The sequence below is a fragment of the Canis lupus genome, chromosome 5, assembly GCF_003254725.2.
Source record: "Canis lupus dingo isolate Sandy chromosome 5, ASM325472v2, whole genome shotgun sequence".
Taxonomy (NCBI): domain Eukaryota; kingdom Metazoa; phylum Chordata; class Mammalia; order Carnivora; family Canidae; genus Canis; species Canis lupus.
The window spans coordinates 47,340,001-47,363,162 of NC_064247.1; the positions used below are offsets into that span (position 1 = coordinate 47,340,001).

General features: G+C 38.3%; 1 long non-coding RNA gene across 4 annotated transcripts in view; it reads left to right on the top strand.

Moving 5' to 3' along the window:
• LOC112647150 (uncharacterized) overlaps nt 1–23,162 on the top strand; it is a 62,027-nt gene that overhangs the window by 28,622 nt on the left and 10,243 nt on the right. For 3 of the 4 annotated variants that reach the window (XR_003128126.3, XR_004815904.2, XR_004815905.2), the window contains 2 exons: nt 9,064–9,274; nt 9,572–11,310. This is a non-coding gene — a long non-coding RNA (uncharacterized LOC112647150). Of the gene's footprint in view, nt 1–9,063; nt 9,275–9,571; nt 11,311–23,162 lie in introns of those variants that run through there. The other variant, XR_003128127.3, reaches the window with a different exon arrangement.

Sequence of the window (23,162 nt, forward strand, 5' to 3'; positions counted from 1 at the left end):
TCTCTCTCTCTCTCTCTCTCTCTCCCCCTGTGTGCCTATCATAAATAAATTTAAAAAATTAAAAAAAAAAAAGAAGAACTCAGGCCTGTTTGACTCTTAATATATTCAGACTTGGGCCAAATTCTTGTTCCTCCTGCACTCTGTATTTTCAAGACTTTAAAATATAATGTATAAATGTTTTAGATAATATTTTAAGTGATCTCCTTCTTTGTCCCTGTGTTTCTCCTTTGTTCAATTTTTAAACAATCGTCAAGTCTCCTTGATGATACAGAAAGCATTAGCATAAGACTTTTTTTTGTTCTGAGTGTTTTCCTTTACTACATGAACAGTCCCACAACATTCTAGGGAGTCAGTAGTGTTCTCCTTTACAGATAGGGAATGGAGGCACAGGCTGGTGGTGGGGGCATGCCCAAGTCCCACTATCTGTTAGTGATGGAACAAGGATAAGAGAGCACATCTCTCAACTCCTAGTCAGGTGTTTCCATATTCCTTCTCGTGAGAGGGGTGAAGGGATGTTAAGAGCTCAGACATGTTCAGCCAAATCTTGCATATAAAAAACATAAAGGAAGAATAGTTCATATTTATTAAGCATGAAACATTTGTAAGGACTTCAGGGGATTTTCATTTGTTTTAACTTAATAAAGATATTTTGAATGAGCAATGTAGCCCATATTAAGGCTTCCCATATGCGCCTGGCACATGCTAGTACATAGTAGGTGCTCAATATATGTGTTCAGTGAAGTAAAAGTTTCAGGCTCTCAAAAGAAACTATTACTCTTTATTTGTTGAAGAAAAAAAAGAGTTCCCAGGATGTTTCCAAATATGTAAGAAAATCTTATTATGTCATACAGGTGGAAGAAACATTTACTTTGTATTAACCTAGCCAAGGACTGGTTTGTTATCCTCAAAGTAACTTCAGCTAGGAGAAATAGGCAACAGGGAAGAATATAAGTTCCAAACATAAGTTTGGAATGACAAATCCTAGCAAAAATGGGGCCCCTGCTCCTGTCCTCCATCCCTTCACCACGGCAGGCATTGCTAATAGATCATGGCACAATTTCCTGCTGATCCTGGACAGAACCTCAAGTCCTCAAACACTGCTTCAGGCAACTCCCACTAATCTATCAGAATTGACACTCATGCTGAAATCTATTTGTCATCCCTGATAGACTTAAAGGTTTTCTCTGTGGCCTAAGGGAATCAGAGAACCAGCTCAAGCTGTTTGTACATCTCTTTGACTTTGCCTCTTAAGAGGACAGGAGGGGCATAATCTATAACACTGTTTTGAGAGACCATTCTGATTTGTTTTAAACTTCATTGAGGAACTGCTGGGCCTGGATTATAGAATCTCTGGGTTACTATGTAAGGCAACGAAATCTTACTGCTACCTTTATAAATAAGCTAGATCCCTATTGGTCCAGGATGATTGGGCACTACCCTGCCTATGAAAAGGACTGAAAGAAAATAACCTCTCTAGAGATCATCTCTGGTCCTATTACTGAATTTTCTCCTCAGCCAGAGTTAATGACAGTACCTCTGAAACAAATATATGTATGTTCAAAGACTGAAAGAAACCTCTAGCTCAAAAATGTGACAGAAACTAGAAAAATTCCTTCATCTACAATTAAGGAATGTCATATGTGCATTTAAAAAATATTTTCTAAAAAAATATTTTGTAAAATACTCATTTATAGTGTATGAGAAATTTTAAAACAGAAACTTTTTATAACTATAAACTGTATAACCATTGATATGATCCCACGTGTTAAACCCTTAGAAAATACCATAATACAGTTTACTCCTAGAATTAATCAGGTAATTAAAATTAAATCAAAATCTTATCTTTTAATTAATGTACATTCTAAAGAAAGTTCATAGGACAGTAAAGTCATATAATGGTTAAACCATGTCTTGATTTCATGCTGTCTCAATTTTAAATACCATCATTCATGATTCTGAAATTCACCAAAATTTCCTGAGCAGGTGTATACTTGGAAAAAGATGTTTTAATTAAAACTACTAGCCAATATAAGCAGAGCTCTACACTAAAAGCTTGGCTTGGAACAGCAGCAAATTAACATAAGATGCCAATCTAATAAGAGGAAAAGCATCCTCGAGGTTGTTGTCCAAAAGAGGAGCCTGAAGAATTTAACTGATCCATATCAATTAGCACAGGATGTCACTGTTATTCCATTCATGGTGACTAGTACCTTATGCAGCTCCAATATTGAAATCAAATGAGAGATGTCCTCCTGTGATAGAACCTAATCCTATGGCAGAAAACCTTCATTAGAGAAAAAAGGAGGGAACAATGAGCTGTTTTGTTTCCTAAATACCATACACACATACCTCATAAACTCCCGAGAATGTTAATAATTTCTGTGAACCCTAAGAAAGAAAAAAATTTTACTTAGCTATAAATTATAGCAGGCATAAATCAAAAGTTTATAAGGCCAAATATGTATCAGTAATATGTTCCATTTTGAATATTTACTTTGGGCCACTTTTCTGAGCATTTTTTTGCATAATCCTCCCCATTATAGTCCTGTCAGGTCAAATGCCCCCATTTTACAGAGGACAAAACTGAGGCCCAGAGAGATCGCATAACTTGCCCAAAGTCAGTAAATGGCAGAGTAGTGATTGAAACTCAAAGTCCATAGTCTTCATTATCATTTTCTACTCCTCCTAATATGTTTACAGATTTTTATTTTGTTCTCTTTGGGAAAGGAGAGGAAGGGAACTATGATCTCTTCCTCTGCCTTTAACTTGGAATGGAAGGAAATTTTCCATAATAATCTTATAAAATCAGACTATACAATTGAGTAATACTGATTTTCACAGATTTAAATCATAGATGGAACTAAGCCATCCAGATGTCATTTTGGAGACTGTATATATAGAACCTAATTTTTAAAGAAATCAATTACATTTTCTAATGTTCGAAGTGAGGCATGCTAGCAATGCAGGTGATAAGGAGCCTTACATAATTATTTTGAGGTTGGCTCAAAAAATGTACAATCCTATTAAAGGAAGAGACACATAAAAAACAAATGGTGTTGAAAGCCTCGAAGGTCAAGTGTAAAGATCTGATTGTCCTTTCTTCTTGTCTGATTGTAGATGCATTCTCCCTAAATATCTTTACATTGCATTGCATTGCATTGTTGCTCTCTTATCTAACTTATACCTCTTGGAAGTTTATCTTTTGCCAAAAACCAGTGCATTAACATTTGATTAAATGTGGCATGGTGAAGTTTCCTAATGAAAATTCACACACACACACACACACACACACACACACACACACACACACCCCAGACGGGTATGGACCTCTACCATGAGATTTACCTGTTTATGTGGTTGGTTTACATATTATTAAACCACCCATCTGATCTCTAATGGCAGCCCTGCTGACACTGTCTGACCCAGTTTGACAATCTGGATAGAAATTGTAGGGTTGGCTGTTCAATGGCTGTGACTTTTAACAGCACTGCTTTTGGGCCTCAAATCAATTCTCTCTGTTTACAGACCATTTCACAGCCCTTTACCTGCAACATCACTTGTGTCAGTCCCATAAATACTTTGGTGTATATAATGCTTGAATTAGCATAATGGTTTAGGCTCTAAGCTCTTAGCCCAAAGAAGGACACGTCAACATGTTCTCTTCACTTAAGCAATTAAGAGCCATTATGCTGCTTCAGTGGAAATATCATCAAGGTTAAAGACAATCCCAAACAGCCCTCTCACCTTTTTATTCTAAGTCTAATAAATGAGGCATAGAAATTGAAATGTTAGTAAACAGTCTTACTTGCAAGCTCTTTTTGGATCATGCTTAATCAGACCCCCATTCACCAGATATTTGCAAGGGATTCAGAAATGTGTATATTGAATAGTTCATTTAAGTGCAAGAAAATAGAGCCTGCTGATTTGATTTCAACATCATAGTGAACACTCATTTATTTTTGTCAGATTTTAAAATTTTTGGCATCGAGTTACGTAAAAAATATTTCTAAAAAAATATTTCTATACTTTTATTACTCAATATGATAGAAGTTACATTTTTAAAGGTAATGTGGTTGCTGTGACTTAAAGGGATATTTCCAAGATCTTTCTATATTTCTTCTTTTTGTATTTTTTTTAAATTTGCTTTATTGAGGTATAATTTGGATATAATAAAATTCAATTTTAACTCTACATTTTGATGAGTTTTGGCAAATGTATGTAGTTGTATAATTACCATTATAATCAAGGTGTATAGAATATTTCTATAACCTGAAAAAATTCGCTTGTCTCCCTCTATAGTTAATCCTCTCCCCCGCCTCTGGTAACCAATGATCTGCTTCCAATCACTAGATTTGCATTTTCCAGAATTTCATGTAAATAGAATTACAGTATAGTATCTAGTCTTTTGTGTTTGGCTTCCCATATTTCTCTGTATTTTCCCTCTATTAGGAGTGAGAGGTATTATGAGAACCATAATTTGGGTGGAATCCTTGCTCCACATCTTCTGGCTCAGTGACCTTAAACAAGTTATTAAATTCTCTGGGCCACAGTTTCCTCTTCCAAAAGAATAATGCTTGAATAGCATCTAGAAAGTGCTTGGTAAGTCTTGGTTTCTTAGATTGGTCCTGCTCTCTCCAGCACTGAATATCTTTAACAACTGCTTACTGTAGGTCCTCACTATGACTTAATCCAGTGACTGCAAAAAAGCACAAAGGAACTTTTTCAGGTTTGGGAAATATCTGTATCTTGACCATAGTGGTAATTACACAATTATATGCATTTGTCAAAATTCATTAAGCTGTACACTTGAGGTTGAATTTATTATATGTACATTACATGGCAATAAGGATTTTTTTTAATATAAAAATAATACAGACAGAAAGACCTTGGACATGTCTCTTGGTCTAAAAGTCACATGTGATGAGAGATACATAGTCTTGACTCAGTGCTGGGCTTGCTACTTTGGTCAAATAAGGAAGCATTGAAAGCCTTCCCTAAGAGCAGCCATTTGATGGCAGACAAAAGCCCTGCAAGCAGCAAATGTTTTCACAAACCAGTGTCCTTGTGTTGACTTTTTAAGTTAAAGAAAGCAGTTGTGCAATGAAAAAGTAAAAGTAACGTGAGAGAAAGACTGTGTATGTAAGAAAATGCAATTAAGTGACATTGTATTTGACCATCTTTAACAGCTTCAAAATGTCATAAACAGCTTATTGGATATAGAAAACATGCAAGAAAATTGAGCTAAAAATAGTTAATTTAAGTGTCACTTATGGGGCATCCTCCATAACTCCCTCCAATGCCTTCATCCCCATCCTGAGTTGAGTGCCCCTTCTCGCTGTTCTGATATTACTCTGTCCCTATCCCTACCTCTGTAACATCAGTTATCACACTGCGTTTCAATTATTGGCTTACATGTCTATCTCCCTTCATAAGACTATGCAAACCTTGAAGATAGGTACTTTGTTTTTAGTATCTTTATATTTCTAGTATCCTGAACAGTTCTTTTTTTTTTTTTCCTGAACAGTTCTTAGTAGAACTCAATGAATGTTTAATGAATAAATGAGGTCTTAATCACGATTACCTCCATTTACAATATTACAACAAATATTTACCCCAGGCTTTCTTTTAATAGTGATTTGAGTCAATGTATATGACAATCTGAAGCAATAGAAGACCCTCAGAAAGACATGAAAAACCAAGGAGAAGATAAGAAAGTTAGCGTGAGGAGAGGGAATAGTTAAAGAAATGTCCTTTAGTCCTCTGCTTTTGGGCAAACAGTTCTGAGTTAGATTCCATCCCTTCCAAACTATGTGACCTTGGACTAGTTTGTTAACCTTCCTGAGCTTCAATCCACCTGTAACTTTTTTTTTAATTTTTATTTATTTATGATAGTCACAGAGAGAGAGAGAGAGAGAGAGAGAGGCAGAGACACAGGCAGAGGGAGAAGCAGGCTCCATGCACCGGGAGCCCGACGTGGGATTCGATCCCGGGTCTCCAGGATCGCGCCCTGGGCCAAAGGCAGGCGCCAAACCGCTGCGCCACCCAGGGATCCCCACCTGTAACTTATTATTTATGAAACAGAGGAAATAATAATGATATCTCCTTCATAGGTTTTCTGTGAGATTGAATGATAGGATGCCTATAAAGAACTCAGCACAGTATCTGGCACACTGAATATGCCTAAAATGTTAATTCTCTAAGCATATTTCAAGAGTGCAGACTCTGGTGTCCAACAGATTAGATTTGAATTTCAACCCATTTCAATTCAGCCATCCACAGTCTGTGTGAACCCAGACAGATTACTTATAACTTCAGGTTCACTAAGTGCAAAATAAGGATGATAACAGTATCTCCTCATAGGGTTATTTTGAAGATTAAATGAGATAAAGGAGCTTAGCATTATGACTGGCACATAATAAATGCTTAATAAAGATTAGTTATTATCCTAGCCTGATAGGATCTAGCTCTACTGTTACCATATAAGCCCTGTCCCTCAGCAGGAAGCCTTCATTTCAATCAAGTATAATCCCTCTCTCATTTATATTTGCCATGCTCATTTCTTTTTCTTTACTTTGTTCCTGCTACAGCTACTGTTAGGTCAGTGTGAAAAACAAGAGCAAAAGTTTTGAGTTCAAATGACCTAGGTTCTAAATCTGGCTTTGCTAATCTCCTTCTCATGTACAGGCTACCCTGCTTCCCTGAATATGTTTTCACCTGTAACGTGGCTTTTTGCGAAGATTAAATGAGATCATATGTAATACGGTGCCTAATGTATAATAGGTGTTCTATTAAATACATTTTAGTTTCCAATCCACTGTATTCCCCCAGTCAGGCACACTTGCTCTCTTATACTTATTCAAACGTCCACCTTTCAATCCTTACCTAAACATCTCACCTCATTTTGGAAGCTGTGTCACGCTGACCCACCTTGATCCCATAAATGTGTTTATACACTGTTCTCATCATGCTGATTCTGTAAATGAGTCTTGTCTCTCAAAATAGACTAATTAATCTTAACCTCTTTTAAGTCATGGACCCTTCTGATAATTGGATATTTCTGTCCCTCTCTCTCTGCCCCTCTCCTTGCTCGCACCCTCTAAATAAATAAATAAATAAATAAATAAATAAATAAATAAATAAATAAATCTTTAAAAAAAGATATTCCCACATACATGGAAATTTGTAATTATTCTCAAGATGCTATTATCCCCTAAAAACCTCTGAACATATTGTCATCTCCCTCAGGGCAGTAACTGCGTGATACTCTTTGTGTTCTAGGGTGAGGGTGCAGAGGGTGTTAGTTAAGACTAAGTGATGCACTGATTAACCTTCTGCCTCAGAAGATTCGTGGTGGTAGCACCTCCACAGAAAGGGGCAGGATGCTGGATAGGCTGGAAAGTGAATAACCAGGGTGGCATCTCAGTCTTTTATTTTTTTACAAAGCAAAGTATCTTGAAGTTTCATTCTGATACCTAAGGATGGAACGCAAATATTGGAATAACATGTAGAAGTATGGAAATATTCCATTCCTGAACCGTAGAGATGTCCAGTCCACAGAAGCTAAAAGAATACCCTTCCCCTCTTACCTTCAGTCTCAGATCATAACTTTCCCTGAGCTTTGCAGCCTCTCATTCCACCCATCTGGGCTGGTTACTTGCTTTGACTACTTTTGTTGTTGTGTTTGACTTAATGGCCTTGGGTTTGTGATCAAACAGGTCATATTTGTCTTATGCAAGATGCTTTGATCTTGAATTTCAGTCTCATAAGTGAGGTGCCTCATATGGAATGTAAGCAGAAAGAACAGCAACCTGAATTTTAGCCAGGGCCCTGGGGAACTGGCTGTGTGACCTTGGGTAAATCACCTGGCTTTATGGTCTCAGTTTCCTTTTTCATACAGCTTGACACTCTCTCTTAGCCCTAATCCTCCATGATTCTGAGACATTGTAATGATTCATGGTTGGAACTAGAGGATTTTCTAAAAGCTTCACTGTACACACAGTAAATGTATGGCAAATGGCTAAGAAGGACAGGTTTCAACTGTTCAATTACTAAATTAAATGAGAGTTACCACATTTACCATATGAAGTTTTGGAAACCAACCTATAATAGATACTCAACACTAGAGAACAATGAATATAAGTGTATTTTCTTTGACGATTCAGAAGCCTTACGGATCTTGTATCCACTGTTCAAAGCTAAAAAAGAAAAAATGTAATATTTTGTACTTTTAGGTTGTGGTGATTAGAAAAAGTGAGAGTAGTAGGTCTAACCAAAGTGAATTGTATAACTTTACATCATCTATCATGTCTCTTCCCATAGCAGCTGTATAACATTCCTAATAAAGAAAGCAAATGGCATGAGAGCACCTGGGTGGCTCAGTCAGTTAAGTGTCCAACTTTTTATTTTGTCTAAGGTCATGATCTTAGGGATGTGAGATCGAGTCCCACATCAGGCTCCACACTGGGTGTGGAACTTGCTTAAGATTCTCTCTCCATCTCCTTCTCCCAACTCCCTCTCAAAAGAGAGAGAGAGAGAAAGGAAAGAAAGAATGAATGATTGATGATAGATAGATAGATAGATAGATAGATAGATAGATAGATATATAGTTAGTTCTTTGGGCAGAAAATTACCACCAAAACATCTTAACGTTCTGATATTCTAGTAACGGTATCAGCTTACAACAAAAACTGGAAGCATGTGAATAGCCAGTTTCTAATTTTATCCTGCCTATTCAGACTATGCAAGAGGAAAAAAGATGATAAATAGCCAGAGAGATTTTCTTGACATCATGCTTAACTGAAATTTCAAAATAAATCAGTTGGGCTCATTTTTAAAGACCTACAACTAAATTATCATTGGATCGTTTTGTTCTGCTCCCAACTGGGTTTCTGAAGGACTTGGGGTGAGATACAACGAGATCTGAAAATGGGCCACAGTGCGCAAACATTGCAGTTTGGTTTGATTTAGTCTAACTCTTGTGTAATAACTTTCTTTGAAGTGTGGGTTGAGGAGCAGGTTACAAGCCCGAGGCCACAAGCTCATCTTGTTCTTGTTACAACTCAGATGCCCTGCAGTCCCCGCACTATATATCAGAGGCTTGGCACTGGACTCCCTGGCTGATCAAGAGTGGAGCCTTCATTCCCAGCACAGCAGAGCAACGGAGCAACAAACAACAACATGGTTCTGTTTGCTTGGGAAACCCATTCGATAAAAGGACACAAGTGAATCTTCAAGGAGCCTGTGAGCCTAAGGAAGCCTGACTTTGCTCTCAAAGGTAAGGAAAAAGGTTAAAAAATCATCCACCTGGGGGATGCTTGGGTGGCTCAGTGGTTGAGCATCTGCCTTTGGCTCAGGGCATGATCCCAGGATCTGGGATTGAGTCCCACATCGGTCTTCTGCATGGAGCCTGCTTCTCCCTCTGCCTATGTCTCTGCTTCTCTGTGTGTGCGTCTCTCATGAATAAATAAATAAAATCTTAAAAAAATAAACTTCTACCTGGTAGAAAGGTCCCTGACCTAGGGAGAGGCAGGACAGATTTTCAGATTGATGGCCAGCCTCTCTTCTTTTCCAGCTTTGGGATTGCTACTTCTCCGCAGATCCTCTGACCCAAGCAAATCTCAAGGCAAGTCTCCAACTCCTCTCTGGTCTGGTTTTTCATCAGCAAAATGAGGGGGCTGGACCAAATGATCTCTTAGGCCTCATCCTACTCTAAAATTTGGCGATTCTGACCCTGTGACAGTCTTGTAGCCCCCAAGGGACTAACTTTATTCCTTGCATTGGTCACATATTTTCCAGCAGCCTAATTTAGACTCTTACAGCCGAATTGGACCATAGATGATTCCAGTAAATAATAATACTTACACAGTTTGTTAGAAACTGTGAAATGATTTTACATATAGTATTTCATTGGATCCTTAAAAAAAACATTAAGGAAGGAAAAGGTATTATTCTCCTCATTTTATAGCTATGCTAAGAGAGGTTAAGTCATAACCGCTAGGGTGACTAGGGCCAGATCTGAAAAGAAAAAATTCCATATGTGAGTTTCTTAGGCTGCATGAGGCACAACATTCAGTAAAGAGATGTGAGTATCATAGATGGGAATAGTGAGCATTCTGGAACCTGCCTCCAAATTCAAGCATATTACAGTCACCTATGTAAACTCTGAGTGGAGAGACAGACACTCCACAAAGAGAGAGCATAGAGCTAGAAGTGATTTTTACTTCTAGGACAATGACTCTTAGACAAGGGCGGGGGATGTTCTTCAACTCCTCAGGCAGTGCTCTAAAAGGAGAGAATGGAAGGTGGAGTGGATTCACCTTGGGTAGCTAGTGGAAGGTCACTAGTTCAAGCCAGGGACACTGGTGGAAGGCTGGTAGGAAGTAGAGATTTGGGATATTACAGTCTGGGTACTGAGTACTGACTATACGCCAAGCCCTTGATAGAGCTCATGACTGCTGCTTACAACTTATATTATCTTTTGTCCCAGCCTTGAAGAAATCCTGTGGAGAGTTAGCCTATAAAAACCTAAAGATAGGGTGAGAGAAATAGGATCTGCAGCACGGGGGTATTTACACACACACACACACACACACACACACACACACACACAGAAGGTAAGCCTTCCTCTCTGGTGTATAATTAAAGAATTACAATGCTTAGAGGCAGAGGGCTTCCCCATCTGAGTGCAGGGCCTGTGGGAGCACAGGAAGTACTAAGATGACTGGAAGCAAAATGAATGACAACAAAATCAGCAACAGTGTGGGAGTGAGCCATGGGCAGAGGAGTGGCAAACCCCAAAGATATCCCAGTCAGCCCCTGCACCAGGGATGACAAGAGGGTGGTGGCAACAATAGCAGAGGTTAAGGGGCAGTAGAGTGTGGGGCCATATCAGCTGCTTCAACAGAACAATCAAGGTTTCTAAGCTCCTCTAGGCTTAGGAAAAGAACAAGACAAGAAAGATAAAAGATAAAGGTGTAGAGGGGATGCGATTAGAGGCAAACCTCAAGGAAATCAAATTTGCAGATGACACAAAACTAAGAGCATGGTTAATATCATTTTGAGTCTTAGATTGGTTGACTTTCATCACAGACCAACTCTGGGACTGCAAACCCAAGAAGTTGAAATTTAACAGGAATATATATAAATTCCTGGAGATCCCTGGGTGGCTCAGCGGTTTAGCGCCTGCCTTTGGCCCAAGGCATGATCCTGGAGTCCCGGGATCAAGTCCTGCGTCCGGCTCCCGGCATGGAGCCTGCTTATCCCTCTGCCTGTGTCTCTGCCCCTATCTCTCTCTCTCTCTCTCTATCATGAATGAATAAATAAAAAATCTTTTAAAAATTGTATTGTCTCTTTATTACTAAAATATATATATTTATATATATAAATTTATATATAAATATATATATTTAATATATATATTTATAAATATATATATTTATAAATATATATATATATATATATAAATTCCTGCACATAGATTCTCAAAATCAGCTGAAGTGGAGGGACGCCTAGGTGGCTCAGTCAGTTAAGCGTCTGCCTTCTCCTCAGGTCATGATCCCAAGGTCCTGGGATTGAGCCCCGAGTTGAGCTCCCTATTCAGTGGGGAATCTCCTTCTCCTTTTCCCTCTGCCCCTCTCCACACTGTGTGTGTGTGCACGCTCTCTCTCTCTCTCTCTCTCTCTCTCTCAAATAAGTAAATAAAATCTTAAAAAAAAAATAAAATCAACTGAAGTGGACAGGACTGACCGAGGAAGATGTGACAGGATAAGAAAGATTTAGTTTGGATGGTTTTGGTGACCAGAAACTCAGCAGGTGCCAGTGATTTGGCTGCTACAAAAACTAAGAACCTCGGGCTATAATGATGAAAACACATGTTCAAACCACTGGGCATTTGTGGCCAAACCACACGTGCAGTATTATGTTCGGTTGTTGGCATTGCTTCCTAAGAGGAGCATTGATATTTTATGCTTGTCCATAGCAGCATGACTGAGGTGATAAGGGTTGCCGACACCAAGCCCCATAAGGGCAGCTGGAATTGAGGAGACTTGGGGGAATCCAAATGTCATCTTTAATTCCTGAGAAGACTTCTTGAAAAAAGAGTTGTATGGCCCTTATAAAGGCTATCACCAGAACCAAAGAATGGAAGGCCGATTTTGGCTCAGTGAAGAGTAAAGCTTTCTATAGAGCTGTTCAGAGGTAGAAAGGAGCTGGTTTCAGGAGTGGCAAATCCCAAGATTGGAAGTAGATTTTAGGCTGAGGCTGGATGATCTTCTGTGTGAGAACTTCCATATAGAAATGGTTCAAGGTATTAGGTAGAAGCTTGGACTAAATGACCTCTGAGACTCCCTCTAACTCTTAGAGAGCAGGTTGGAGATTTTTGCCTTAGAAACCAACCATTCAGTTCTGGAAGTGAAACCCAAAGGGACCCTACTCTACCATGGGCCTGCGGGGTAGAGAGTCCTACCATAGCTACTGTTCTCAGAATGCCTTCTCAGCAAATGAGGAGTCTCCAGCTCATTTAGAATCTGGGAACAGGAAATGTACCTTTACGAAGCAAATTGGTATTTGCCTACCTCGTGCCCCCTAAATGCAATCAATCAAATGAGTTTTATATGTCTTAAGAATATCTCCAAGTGCCTCTCTTCTTCCACATCTCCAGGAATGCAGCCTTGGTTCAGGCCATCATTATCCTCCCCCAGACTTTTTAACAGCCACCTAAGTAAACACCTTACCTCTACTCTTATCTTCTTCGATATACTCCCCAATAGAGTAGGCAAGAGTAGGCTTTAGAGCCGCGCTTCTGTTTTGAATACCTCCCCACTGACCACATATAGTACCAGCTCTTAATGTTGGATGTAAAGCCCTGCAGCCTCATGTTCTATGACTTTGCACACATACGCACACACACTTTGTGCTTCAAAAATGCCACACTATTTGTCATTTTCTGCATGCACAATACTGTTATACATTTCTCTGTCTTTGCATATATTGCTCCTTCCATCTGAAATGCCTCACCCTTTCCAGCCCCCATCTTACTTACCAAAGTAACTCCTATTTATTCTTTTTCATACAGAAAATCTTTGCTTGTGCATAACCTTTTATGAGCCTTCCTTTATTTAACCTCTTCCCCATCTCACACAATCTCCCAAGGTTAATCATTCCTTCCTATTTGCTACATCTCTAGCTTTGTACATGGTTGCATTACAGCATTTACTAGGTTGTACTAAAATGCAATTATTTACATGTCTGTGTTCTCCATTGTTGGGCTCCTCAAAGGCAGTACCAAGTAATATTCATCTACAAATTCCTAACACTTAGCACACTGGCACATATTAGACCTCTGTATTTGTTGAACCAATCTGACAAAGATTGTCTTCATGGACATATCTATCACTTGCTATGATATTGAATTTTGTTTATAGTACACATGAACACCAAGTTCTTTTTTTTTTTTTAATTTTTATTTATTTATGATAGTCACACACAGAGAGAGAGAGAGAGAGGCAGAGACATAGGCAGAGGGAGAAGCAGGCTCCATGCACCGGGAGCCCGACGTGGGATTTGATCCCGGGTATCCAGGATCGCGCCCTGGGCCAAAGGCAGGCGCCAAACCGCTGCGCCACCCAGGGATCCCTGAACACCAAGTTCTATGGTGAAAAACAAAGTTAAACTTTTAAAATTGCCTATCATAATATTAAGTTAAATTAAAAAGACCCAGGACCAAGAACAAAGATTTAGAATGGAAGAAGGGTAAGTTTTAACCTATAAATTTCTATCCTTGTTGCTTTTGTTCTGAAAAGCTTTTTTTTAAAGAATTTATTTATTTATTCATGAGAGACAGAGAGAGAAAGAAGCAGAGACATAGGCAGAGGGAGAAGCAGGCTCCATGCAGGGAGCCCGATGTGGGACTCAATCCCGGGACCCCAGGATCATGCCCTGACCCAAAGTCAGACCCTCAACCCCTGAGCCACCCAGGCATCCCTAAAGCTTTAATCACGGACCTGGTCCTGAAGAACCTTGGTTTTCTAATCTTGGCATTCTGAAGGGGAGATTTCCGAATTCAGAAACTGAACCCCTCATCTTACTCAACAAACATTTACTAAGGGTGTACAAAGCATGCTGCTGTGGTACCTGGATAGCTTAGTCGGTTAAATGTCTGCCTTCAGCTCAGGTCACGATCCCAGGGTCCTGGGATCAACCATTTGAGGGTTGTGACAGATTATTAACAGATCACTCTGGTATGTTGAGAGTAAGACTGCAGGAGGGCATGGACTGAAGTACAAGTATGTTCCAATAATCCAAGTGGGAAATGACAGGCTTGGAAGGGGACGATATCAGTAGGGTGTTGAGAGATTGGTTTCAAAATATATATTTAATATAGATTTGTTAATGAAATTGATACAAAATGAGAGAAAAAGAGAGAGAGAGGAGTCAGGGATGACTTCAAGGTTTTTGGCCTGAGCAACTCAATGGATAGAATTGCCATTTATTGAGACAGAAAACAGTGGAAGAGGCAACTTTGGGGGGCGGGTGTGGGAAGGAGAGATCAGGGGTTTACACCTCTGATAGATAACCAACTAGAGGTGTAAACAGTTAAGGAGGGTTGAGATTCAGGTTGGAGTTATAAATTGAGGAGTAGCTACCATATAGATATTTATGAAGTTATGAACCTGGAGGGTTTCATGAAGAAGTCTAAAAACACCGAAGAGAAGAGAAAAAGACTAAGGACTAAGCTCTAGGGCATTCCAGCATTTATGGATTAGAGAGATGAGAACTTTAGGAGGACAATGTAGAAAGATGAGAACTTAGGAGCAGTGAAGAGGGAGAAAAGCCAGGACAGCAAAGAATCTTGCAAGCCAAGAGAAGAGTGTTTCAGGAAAAGAAGGTGATAAACTGTGCTGAATTGTGCTGATCAAATAAAAAGAAAACTAAGAATTGATCACTGCATTTAACAACATGGACACGAGAAGTAGGCAGACACCAATAGTATTGATTCATTTGATACTCACAGCAAGTCTCTGTGATAGGGATTACTATTATTCCCTAAAGAAGGAAACTGAGGGGACGTGGTTGAGCATCTGACTTCAGTTCAGGGCGTGATCCTGGGGTCCCAGGATCGAGTCCCACGTCGGGCTCCCTGCATGGAGCCTACTTCTCCCTCTGCCTATGTCTCTGCCTTTCTCTGTGCCTCTCATGAATAAATAAACAAATCTAAAAAAAAAAAAAAGAAGAGGAAGAAGAAAGAAACTGAGGCACAGTAACTTGCACAAGGTCACACAGCAAGAGAGTGGTGAAGTTGGCATTTGAACCAAGCAGTAGTTCTGGAGCACTCCCTGCCTGGGGAAATAGGAAAAACAGAAGAGAGACATTTTATGGAAAGTTTGACTACATGGCAAAGAAAAACCCCTAGAATGTTACTTCTAACCTATTACACTGTAGCTCTATTTCTGATCCTACCCCTTGACTTAATCTACTGTAGAGCTTTTTGTTCCAAGTCAGGAAAAAGGCACTGATAGACTTTAAAAGCTCATCTCTATGTAGAATTTATGGGTGCTTAATTAATAACCATGACTAGCCTAGTTAGCTCAGTTGGTTAGATCATAGTAATTGACATCAGGCGTGCAAATGCATTCATGTCAAGGAATGTCAAGTCAGCTTTACCAGAACAACTATGTTTTGTGGACGTAGACTAAATTTTTTGCCCTGGACAAATATCTTTTATACAGGTTCAGTGTGGCAGTTCATCTCCTGAAAAAATAATTATAGTGTGTGTTCTATTGCCAAGCTATTAGTAGTACCTCTTTCCTGTTCAGGAGACATGTTATTTTGTTTTTTAGTGCTGAGGGGAGGGATAGTTTATTGTGTCCACATCTTCACAAGATGACAGCATCCTCAGCAGCTCAGATTTGTAAACTAATGTCTATAGTTTGGAGAGTAAATAGCTGCTCTTCATGAAAATGGGATAGACTATATTCTGGAACCAGTCAGATGGAGACCAAACCTGAATAAAGCATTAGCAAGGATCAGACCCTGCTTTTCAGGGATATCTTTGAATAAATCTGGGGGAAAAGAAATTTTGACTGTTTAATATAATTTTTAAAATCAGCTCTACCTTTTAAAGGGAGCATTACCTAGTGAGTAATCTACAAGGCTTTGGGCAGCTGATATTGGTTGATAAAAATCTCCATGTGTCAGTTGTGATTTAAACTTCTCAGACCTCACCAGGTAAATTTATTCCTCAGGTAATCATGTCCTGGCATCTGCCTTGTTTATTTAGATCTAGTGGCCAAACTCAGGTCTGCCCACATTGATTTATTGTATCTACATTTTTGGAGGTAATGAGAAATGTATAATAATCTTTGTACTTGATGTAATTGTGGGTAGTCACTTATAACTTGCACTCTACATGTTGACCCACTAACTTGGTATTTTGACAATTTGGCAGTCTTTGTCAAGCCTAGTTACATCTGAGAGTATGGCTGATCAATACTCTAAAATCTCCATGCAAATATATATATAATTAGAAAGTATCCGTAGCTTTCTCTCTTCCTCTACCTTAAATCCCAGATTTCCCCACAATTCCCAGAGTGAAAATAACTATTTATTTTTGTTGTTATCAGAGTACAAGACTTCTTCCCCTTCATAGGCCACACCACTGTGGTACTATTTTCAGTGCTCCCTTCGTTCCAGGTCATATCCAAGGCTTGCCTCAATATTGTCACCTATGATAAATGATAACTAGTAACAGATAAAAATGTGAATTCAGGCATTGGAGATGCTATGCAGACACAGAAAGGTTTAGAGAAAGATTCTTTCAAGATCTGGCTATCAACCCATAGCCAAGTCAGGTTCAGTCAAGGTCACATCCACATTCTCCTCCTGCTCTACATAGATGCATGTATCACAGTGCCATTTTGCCCTGCCAAAATAGCTCTTGCTGGGTAATTCTCCTGTCACACCAGGCCAAAAGCATCTGAGTGTCAGGGAAAAAAACAAAACAAAAAGAAACTAACAAAAACCATCACTGCAAAATTTATGTATATTCAGTTTTTATTTCTTTTTAACCAGCATGAGTGATGGTAGGAGGGAACAAAAAAGCAAAAATCACACCTCTGATGACATAGCAACCACTTAGTTTTTTCAGACGGATCCGAGACAGGTTCTTATAAACTGAAAACAACATTTGACCAACAAAAGAAGAGTTCTAATCAGAAGATTTTTAACGTAAGACTAGGTTTCTCACTCACTGGGCTCTTTTTTAGGTGGAGAGGCTTAAAATGGCTTATGGAACATTTCAAAATGATATAAGCATTTTGCCCCTTTTAAGAAAATCACACATAGCCCTTTATTATGATGAGCAAACAGGCTGGATGGTTTTAAGTCTGTCCACAGTTGGCAGGAAATAGGATACATTTAACTGTATCTACCACCACAGAGGTTGGTTTCCCCACAAACCTCCCTAGCAGGACATGGATGGAAATGTGGGGTTTTTCTGCAGCAGAGAAGCTTATACATAATCCTATTACGATCCAAGGCATCTATTAAATATGATTGAAACAACGCCCATTGGAAGTCTTAAAACCTTAACCACCAGTTTTACTTCCAAAATAAAGTAAACTGCCAAAAGTTCTGATAAAAGTGACAATTTATATTTTTAAGTAGTACAACTGGAATTTTCCTATAGCTGTAGACAAAGGAATCCTTACTCAGATAAGTAGAAGAGCACCAATAAATTTAAGGTAGCTTATGCAAGTTAGGCACTAATGAATGTCATCTTCTGTTTTGTCATGAAAAAAGATCTTTCTGCTGCTAAAGGAGACTGATTTAGATTATGAATAGCTGTAGTGATTTGCAAAAATGGCTCCAGAGAGATAGAATGAGACTCCATATACTCATGGCACTTGAGGTTTCTGCCCTTTTTGTTGAAAATTAATTTGTCCTGTGGGTTATTGGATTCTAGCTCAGCCAATGTATATTGCTCAGTCATCACAAATTTACTTAAAATTTAGTGTAGCTGAAGTTCATTCAACAAGACAAAAGTCTACAGTTGAAAGCTTCTAAAAATCTTTTTAAAAAACTGGCTAACAGTGTAATTGAAAGTGCTGGCGTCTAAGTAGATTCACATAATGTTTTGCAGGTATCAATATATACTATATTACTATGTTAGAAATAGATTTTTCACTTGTTTCCCAAGATAAAGCAGATAGGAAGGATTTATCATCCTTTAGTAAGAGGACATTTTGGTTGAAGCCTCCGTATTCTGAAAAAATATAAATCCCTAACTTCAAATTAGCTGGTACCACATATTATGATAGTAATACCATATGTTTCATTCACTCATGTATTTTATATAACTTCAAAACAATTTTAAAAACAAATATATTATGTTCCTAATGCTTCCAAATCCCCAAACTGTTACATTAGAAGAAAATTAGAAGTACACCAGTTCTGTCTTCCTGTTTCAGCAGCTCTTAACGGCAGGCAACTCCCTACTTAGGACGCTACACCATGGAGGCTTATAGACTGGGAGGGTCAGAGTAGAGAGAGTCATACTTCAGACAGAGCATCATGATACAAATCACTTGCTTCTGACAAAAGGAACACTAGTTTAATGGCCATGCTCCTTTACCCAACAATAATGAGAGGAAAAGAGAGTGCTCTTCAAAAGGGACTATTGTGAGAAATACAAAGGAGACATAAAAGAAAAGAACGAACAGCTAATTGTGGGAAACAGAGCAGTTTTTAATTCATCCTTCACTTAAAAGTGCTTTCTTTAATCCATATTTTTCATTTTTACACACTTAAATATGTATATTTAATACATTAAACACATACACATGTGTATGCTTTATTTCCCTTTGAAAATATATATGAATTTCAATACTTATTTAATAACTAAAATCACACCTCAACTGTGATTAGGGCCATTGGGGTAGCTCCTAACTAAACTGATACACAGGAGGCTACAAACGTTATTTGTTCATTTCACTTATAGCTGAAGGTTTACTACATAATAAGACTATTAAAATATTATATTACAAATACCAAGAGCTAAACCTAATGGTAAAAACATTGGGATGTGTCATCTCATTAAGACAAGAAAGCCAATACTATTTGGAGTGACCTAAACCATAGTTTTAGACCTTTTTTTTTTCTTTTGGATAGCAGCTTTCATTTTATTCCTTACAACTGAACTATACAACTGATAAAGTTCAAACTCTGAAGCGATCAGCACTTGGCTTAAGGTACAATTGCACAAAATGAGATACAGAGTGCTAACCAAATCATGACACAGTGGACTGGAAATTTTAGATTAATAAACCTCTTCCAGTGGAGAGCTAAATAACTTTTACAGTTTTATCTATGGTTATTTGTTTCTCTGAAGATTTATGGTCCTCGCAACAGATATGCATCTTATCTTTCACTTTCCAGATTAAAGAGAGATGATTTTAAACAGGCTTCTGACTGGCATAATCTGGAATTGCAGATGATCTCAATTTTTTAAAAAATGCTAAAAGTGAACTTGCAAGTCAAATGAAAATGACTCTGCGCATGTCAGGTGCACAGGGGGAAAATCTGCATACAGCTAAACAAGGCTGATCTTCTATTAGCAGTACTGATCCCCTTGCTCTGCCGTGAATCAGCCAGGTGCAATCTGTACATGCTTAACCAGGAATTAAAACTCTTCATGCTGCTGCTGCTTTAATTGATTGATGCTAAAAGTTTAGAAAATAAAACCTAACCAGCTATTACAAAGCGCCTTTAACCAAGCCTTCTCCTTTGAAAGCAGGATCCTCAATTGAAACTGGCAGACCACATTTTTAGGTTTCAAGCAGCTCTGTCATTCTACAAGGAATGTGTCTGCCACTTCACACGATAGCTTGAGCTGAAAGACATGTACTTTGAATCAGAGAATCAATAGAACACTTAATGGACAATTAGGAGAACAGCTGTAGGACTGTCAGAGACCCATCTGTACACAGCTCAAACAGCAAGCCTGGACAGGGCCCGGAAAACAAAGTACACTGCTCCAGGGCACTGGCCCCAGTACAAAACCTCCCTTTCATTTCTCATTTAATGTTAATATAGTGTTCTTTTTCATTACAAATTTTAACACGTGTAGAAAATTATGGAAATTGCTTAAGCCATTTGTCAACTTATATCATGTGAATTGATCAATAAATTTCACTACTTTGTTGTTAATGTAGATAAATTTTGGCATTTAATTAAGCTCCAGTGAAAATGTGGCCACTTTTAATTTCGGCAGATGCTGTCGTTTCATTTGTAATACATAACTACAGGGGTAAATACAACCCAATCATGAATTATCACTAAATATTTATAGACAACATAGCAATTCAGAAAATAGACACAAAAGATTTTTACAATGAAACAATTACTGTGTGCAAAATCTGAGATAGGTAGTGATGAACTCTAATAGGAGCTGTGAACAGAATCTTAATATTGTAGCTACATAAAAGAATTACATATGTATATTTTTCTCTCATGATCTTGCTTCCATCGATTATGTCTCTTATTAGGTGGAAATAATATCAAATTCTTTTAACGGAATTATTCTGAATGTTAAAGAATAGTTCTCTAAGTTTGTGGAAGTATATGAAAATTTATAAATTAAAATAAAAATCCATCCCTTTATTTTTTTTCTAAATTTATGTGGATACAATTGGGAAGCTCCTCTTAACAGATAAGAGGAAAATCTTAGAATGTTTATTTCGTATACATGATTTGAATTTGAACTGTAAAGTTGGTCAAGAGGACACCAGTGTGGAGAAAGGAAACAAGATTGTGGACAATGGAAAAAGCAGAATGAACTTTTTTAGGCTTCCTCCATATGGCCTGAGGGGCCCCAAGATGAAATCCTGCTCCTGACAGCCAGAAGCCCTATAGCCTTAACCCTCCGTGGCGTAGTCTGACATGATAAACTGCTGTATCTCATTTGAGGGGGAATAGGCTGCCTCTTGGTGATTCTGCTGGTGCCTTCAGGGAAAAGGGGATTTGAAATCACATTGCTGTCTTTACAGTGTAATCCACTCCATAACGCCCATTCCCACCATTGTCTAAATGCTTTAGTAGGAGGGCCCTGCTGGCTCTGCAATCACTGCATTTTTAGCAGAAAAGCAGACCTGAGTGCCTGTGTATAGTGTCTTTGTAAGTATTTAAAAAATAAAGTTTAGGGAAATCAAAGCCGATCCCTCATTCCTATTTTTACAATGTCTCCATGTCAGATTGGCCATCATTGCCGAAGCAGTTTGGCACTTTCTGTTGTTCTGGCAGAGGAGTACCTGGTCAGAGAAGATGATTCTCTAAATTCAGACTCTATTAGAGAAATTAGAATTAAGCAGCCAACGGGAAAATGGATTGGGTCTTCTTGCTGAACCAAATTACACATCTAACTGCCCAGCCAAAATTCTCTCTCTGGCTCACTCTCACATGTTCATATTTCTTTTTATTCCAAAATATAAATTTCTTAGGACTTGAGGCCTTGTTTTTATACCCCTGAAAAGTAGAAAGGGGCTGGAAAAACCCACCTCAGTTCTAATGAGGATAATTAGGGATCTTTTTGTAATCTCTGAAATCTAGGAGTCATAGATTAGTCATAATGCTAGTATTCTCCTGAGGCATGCAGCTCTGTGAACTGCTTTTTATGGGAAGCTGAGGAAAGATACAGGTTATTGCATAGGCTAAGGAAATACTGGCTTTGTTGAATATTTGATGTAGATATTAAAGTGGTAAGAAAGTTAAGATATAAGATTGGGTGATAAACAAAAATTGAGATTCTAAAAGATTAAGATTGTAGTGAATTAAAGATGGCCACAAAATTCTTTGCCATTTCTTCCATCAGTAAGTGCAGTATGTTTCCTTGACCGCGAACCTAGGTTTCATGAGTGGTTCAATAGCATTTAGCAGATGTGATGCCGTGCAAGATCCCAGGCCAAGCCCTTGAGGAGGTCTGGAAGCTACTGTTTTTGTACTCTTAGGAGTCAGCTGCCATGCTGTAAAAAATTCAGGTTAGACTACCAGATGTTGAGTGGTTACTTAGAGAGTGGTCTTGGAAAAGAAGAGACCATCCTGGGTGTTCCAGACCTGGGCAAACTCCCAGCTGAAAGCAGCTGCCCGAGTGACTGCAGCTTCACCATGTGGAACAGAAGAACCTCATAGCTGAGCTCAGTTAGCCCACAGAATCCTCAGAAATAACAAATCCTTATTAGGTTAAGCCAAGAGGATTTTCAGGCAATATGTCACATGGCAAGAGATAACCAAAACAGAGATTTTATAATAAAAATCTGTTCTTTTTTTCTCCTATCCTACCCTCCTTTTGAAGTTACACCAACCCCTATTTTCCTATGCCTCTTGCAGAAGTGACCCAATAACAATAAAAAAGTCAAAATATTAATGGAGCAGGGGTAGAATTCTTTTTAAAAAGGAGCTCAGACTGATTCCCTCTGCTATTAGTTTTGGGTTTTCTCTCTTTATAACTTCATTCAATATCCGGAGGCTATATCAATGCTTAAATTGGACACCAAAGGAAAAGCAGTTCTGGTAACAAGAACTCCATACCTTTTCAGGATTCTAGTCTTGAAAGTCAGTGGAATGATGCAATTTACTTTAAATACGAGTAGACTTTTAAAAATACATCAATAGATGTTCTGCAATTTATAATATAGTTGCCAAACAGTAGCTCTTTAAAATAAATTTTCTCTCAGCAAAAAGAAACTGGATTCCAGTCATAGCTCTGTCATATATAGGTGCGTAACTGGGCAAGTAATTTTTTCTTTCTGGGCCTCAGTTTCCTCATCTCTAAAAAGGAGATAATAGACTAAATATTCTTTAAGATCCCTTAAACTTTGCCAGTTTTCAAAGATGTATGCCATTTTTCAGGTAATGCTACCTCACTTTTAATCCCTTATTGTGATCACGTTAGTGTCAACTAAAAAGTCTTTCTCTATTGCCCAAGGCAGGAATGAATATATCCTTAATCTAATATTCTACCCCTGAATAATTGAGGTGATTGTATAATTAACTTTCTCTCAGAAAGCATAATCCTAATTTTTTTTACTCCATCATTATATAAGAACAAAGAAGTATGACAATTTGTCTTTACCATGCAGGTCTCTAAATGGATACCCATTCTTCATAAAGTT